The sequence below is a fragment of the Geospiza fortis genome, unplaced genomic scaffold, assembly GCF_000277835.1.
Source record: "Geospiza fortis unplaced genomic scaffold, GeoFor_1.0 scaffold662, whole genome shotgun sequence".
NCBI classification, from domain to species: Eukaryota; Metazoa; Chordata; class Aves; order Passeriformes; family Thraupidae; genus Geospiza; species Geospiza fortis.
Window position 1 is genome coordinate 697,594 of NW_005054450.1, and position 5,291 is coordinate 702,884.

At 48.6% G+C, this 5,291-nt stretch overlaps 1 protein-coding gene across 1 annotated transcript in view; it reads right to left on the bottom strand.

Moving 5' to 3' along the window:
• RERE (arginine-glutamic acid dipeptide repeats) overlaps positions 1–5,291 on the bottom strand; it is a 106,420-nt gene that overhangs the window by 40,149 nt on the left and 60,980 nt on the right. The window lies entirely within an intron of this gene.

Below are 5,291 nucleotides of genomic sequence, written 5' to 3' on the forward strand. Positions count from 1 at the left end.
GCCCGGCCCCGGCCCCGGCAGCTGCCAGCGCCGAGCGGCCCCGGCACCGCTCCCTCCTCGTCCTCTCTCCTTCCTCCTCGTCCTCTCCCTCCCGCTCGTCCTCGTCCTCTCCCGGCCCCTTCCCCCGGCCCAGCCGCGGCCGGGGGGCTCCAGCCCTGCCCGCGGCCTCTCCCGGCCCCAGCACATCCCCACAGGAGCCAGCAGCAGCAGCGATGTAAGGCTGAACAAAGTGCCCCTCTCTATTCTAGAGAAGGACTTTCCCTGTGCACACCGAAATAAAAAGGGTTTTTCCTTTCCTATCAACACCGTACGCGGGTATAAACAACAAGCAAATAGGAAATTTCTGCCTGCAAAACTGATAGGGGATGGTGAATATGTGGGCCCTACTATTCCAGGGAAAGGAGGGAAATGACAATTCGTAATTCCCTAAAAAGAAACAAACAAAAAAATAAAAGGCCTTTTCCTTCCCTATAAACACTGTGTACAGCTATAAACAACAAGTAAATAACAAATTCTGTCGGCAAAAATGATAATGGATGCTGAGTACGCGGACCCTGCTCTTCCAGGGAAGGGAGGGAGACGAGATTTTAAAATCCCCTGGAAATAAACGCACCTCAAGTTGGCCTAATGTATTTTGGACCGCATCTTTTTGCAAACATCTGCTGGAAGGAGGTGGGCAGGGATCAGAGACTTCCATGTCGTGAAGGGCATGAGGACTCCCAAAAAGGTGAATTCTCTGCTCAAATGGAGCTCTCAGCTCCTCAGCCCAGGAAGAGCCTCTCTGGAGCCTCCAGGATCCTGCAGGTTTGCTCCCACAGGGATCTATCCTCACCTAACCCTGACCCTCAGAACCAGCAAGACTGCAGAGTTCGCCAAGAACGTGCCCGGGGCCACGGAGACGGGAATTAACCAGCGCTTGTAAAGGCTTGGAGATTACAGTGTGAGATTTACTCATACCCACCTGCTCCTTCCAAACAGCCCACACAGCACCCCCGAGTGAAGCGTTCAAGGGGTGCCTGAGCTCCCAAACATGGGAGGTTTTACTGTCTGCCCCCAGACACAGGCAGAAGTCACCCAGGTACCTGCAGAGCAGGATGCTGAGTGCCCACAGCTGGTCCCCAATGCACTCACACACTCATTTTTACCAGGTGAATCTTCCCAAGGAATTCTCATTATGCTGGGGTGGGTGGCTGGATCACTCCCCTGGCACCACAAACCTCTGGCTGCTGCTCTGGGCAAGAGAAGGTGGCAGCAGCAGTGACAAACACAGCCCAACACCACTGCCAGCATCCCAGAGAGCAGTGCAATTCCCATCTGCAGGAATTCACCCAGCTAAATGGGGAAACATGGAAAGGCAGGCACTGCATAAAATGAGAACACCCAATTTCTATTCCCTATTTTGCTCGAGACTTACTATGGTGCACTTGAATTCTTGGGTAACCATTTAATTTATTTTTTTAAGATTCCTTTTAACCAAACTATGTTATATTTGGGTTGTGTTGTGATTCAACTCTATTAATAAAACCTATGACAAACTGTTTTCCTTTGACCCCATGGGATGCCAGAAGCCCCTGCTGGAAATGCAAGCCTAGCACGGAGCCCATCAGAATAACAGAATTAGAGGGACCTTGAATGCTGCTCCAAATTTCCAAGTAGGAATGAAGTCAATCCTTCTGGCCAATTCTGCTGTCACCTTTATTGAGGTACAGAACTCTCCCTGGGCCACTGAGGCACTGAGAGATACCCAACTCTAAAGGAGCTTTGTGCCCCTTGGAAAGGCAAGAGAGAGACACTTCTTAATATACAAATAACAACAAAGCACACAAAAATAATTTCAGAAGCTCAGACAGAAAGTCTAGAGCTTAATAATACTTTTTAGAAAACAATTTTCAGATTTTCCTTCCTATTCTAGACTTCAATTAATTCAGGAATCATGGTGCATTCTCCCTGCAGCAAGAATGGGACTTTTCTCCAAGTCAAGCCCAACACAGACCTCAAAATGGCTTTAAACATAGCAGAACAAAATAGCTGCACACCAAATCAGAGGTGACCTGTTGCTCCCCGGTGTCTCACAAAGCAGAGTGCCTGACACTGATTGAATTTGCTCTGCCCTGCACAGATGACATGCACCAGCGCTGCAGGAGATGCTGCACTGCTCACAGGAGGCATCTGAGAGCGACAGCTGCCAAGCTAAAACAGCCTCAAACACAGGGCTGAGGCTCAGGCCCATGGATAAGTTTGGGTAGGAAGTGGAAGTGGCTCTGAAGCACAATGGTTTCATTTTTACAAGTACATAATTTGGATTTTTAGGACAAACATTTCAATTTCAGCCCTTCTGTTTAACTTTAAAAGATTGCTTATGGCAGGATTCTGTCAGCATTATTGTTTGTGCCGCTCACTGAAGACAAACTGTGCCACAATTAAAGTGCTGTGGGTAATGAAGCAGCTTTAGGAAATCCCAGGGCCTGTGGGGCAGCCAGTGCTGACAGACACAGCTCAGTTTTATGGGGTGGTTTCCATGGCTATTGACCAGCCCCAGCACGAGGCCTCCTCCTGCCATTTGATAATTTGATGAAATGCATCAGATGCTGCAGCATCCTGCGTGTCACAGGAGCTATAAATAACCAGGGCAGAACAAGGAACGAGCGTGGTAATGTCTGCCTGCTGCTGCTTGCAGGTGCCCTGTTTCACCCCGAGGAACAAACCTCCTGAAAGATCCACAGAGCCCTGCAGGTGCCCTGTTTCATCCCTCCTGACAAGATCCACAGAGCCACTCTGTGCCTGACAGAGCTCAGCTGGCACCTTTGGCACGGGGCTGGCACTGCCAGCCTGAGCTCCTGCGTCAGGGTTTCCATCATGCCCAGATCAGAGCCTGGCAGGAGGAGCTGCCTGCTGCAAACCCTGCACCCCGTGTGCTCCTCCACCCCAAAAACCCCAAAGAAAGCTGCTGCTGAAAGGGTGCACCAGTAACATCCACTGCCAAAACAACCACCAACCTGCTCAGTCAACTTCCAGCTGAAGATTTCCACATGAAACCTTCAGAAAGGCAGCACAGCTCTGATGAACCTGCAGATTCATCACTGCTATTAACGTGTCTCCTCTGACGTGGTGCTGCAATCCAGTTCAGAGCTCATTGTTTTCTCTAAGAAATTCCATGTGCTGCTTCATTCCCTCCCTATGATTTCCACCTGGTTAATGAGTGAAGAGCATTGTGTAATGCAAAACATTTACACACAGGGCCTCTTCTGATCTTTCTCAATCCAGGAAATGAGAATTTTATTTCTCAATCTTTCTAATAAAAAACAAAATCAAATCACCTCTTTAGACTATGTCCAAGAACAGTAAGTTCTTCTCTCAACCTTTTCCTTAATTCTAAGCAAACAAAATGGGAGATTTTGCTGTTATGAAAGCATTAAGTTTAGTGCATGTCTGGAAAGGCCAGGTTTTCCAGGCAGATGCCAATGGAAGTTGTCACCACCTTCCATATTTAATATGCATTTTAAAGTTTTATAATAAATATTGTAGGAAAATTTATGAGGTTTCCATTAACAGCAGATAAACAGTAAATGCATGAAAGCATCTTTACTTCTTGATCTTCACAAGCTACACAACTTCTGTTCAGCGTGCAGCACATTTAGATATCTGAAAATAAAATCACGTTTTCACCCGGTTCTCTCAGGCAAAGACACAGAAAACCAAAATGTTTTGGTGGCATTCATTAGACCCCAGTGTGTAGGACAAGGCAGGGATGTTCCCACTGGAAATTCAAAGCCCTGTGCAGAGTGCAGCCCTGGTCACCCACACGTGACACAAACCCTACACTCCCCAGGCCATCTGCCCGGGAGATCAAGTGTCCTCTCTAAACAAACTGACAAGGAATACATCAGCTGAAAGCCTTCAAGGTGCCCAACAATTTGCTCTCTCCCTCCCGACTGCATCGCTTTGTCTTTCTGAAAAATTATCCTGAAAAAGGAGAGCCTGGCCCCAGTGTGGGGGACTGAACCCAAAGCTCTGCGGGAGAGGCACCTCCCAGCCCGAGCTGAGTCCCTGCAGCAGCCACAGCCAGTCATTAACAGCTCCCTCGAGGGAATGCCAAAAGATCCTGGACGATAATGACCCCCCTTCCATGGAGCTGCTTTTGTTGGGAACAATGGAGCTCCCATGGTACCTCTCGCTGGCTGGAAATATTGGTATTAAGTGAGCGTGAGCACAGCTGTGTGTAAATGACACATATAAACAGATTAGATTTGTGTATTTATACTGGATGCAAACACATTAATAGCACATTTGCATACCCAGTTGGCTAAATGAGATTGCATGCAGAGCAGGATTACTGGTTACAAACACATTTATTTAGGATTTTCAATAAAGTATTTATATTGCCATTCAGGAGGTCAGAGTGGATTCATCATCCCTTTTCTCCCCTTTGCCTCTCAGGCACACAGAAATGCTCTTGTCAACATGCTCAGCCCTCCTCACAGCCAGGCTGGCAAAGGGCTCCAGCCAGCAGGAGCTGAACTGAGGTGCCCAAAGGCTGCCCCAGCTTCCTCCCAGCACCTCACTGAAGGGGATGCTTCAGGGGCTCTCCTTGTGACCACAGCATGGACCATCCCTAAATGCCAGTTCACAAACCTCCTCTTCCCCTGCTCTGTTTAATGCCAGGGATCAATGCAAGAGTCTGCATGAAAGGCAACACGATATTGAAGGTGACACAACAGCTCTCGGACATTTCCAGAGCTGCAGGAGAATTCAGCTCTTCCTTCACCCCGGGCCTGGAGCTGTCAGGGTGTTGCTAACCTTTTGTGCTGACCCCAGCTGTATTTTCCCATCAGGATTTTACCCAGAGCTGTTTTTACAAAGAGAAAGATTACAGGTTCACCCCAAGGACCGGGCAAAGCTTTGATTCCCACTCTGTGCTGTACCTGTGTCTGGAGGAGGCCCGATGGGAAAGAGAAAACAAAACAGCAGAAAAATAAAATAAAATTAAAAAAAATTAAAAATCAATTCTTTCTAAACGAGGAGCCTTTCTGTTTGCCCTAATTGCACCCTGATTATCAGCTCTGGGATCAAACACTCCCAAGCCCTCAGCCCCAGGCCCCTCCTGTTAAAAGCCCCACCATAAATCATCCCCAATAAATCATCCCCGGTGCTGGGAGGCACCAGGCCAGGTTGCCAGGCAACCTGAGCAGGAGGGATGCAGGGATGGATGCAGGGATGGATGGACGGATGGATGGATGCAGGGATGGATGGACGGATGGACGGATGGACGGATGGACGGATGGACGGATGGA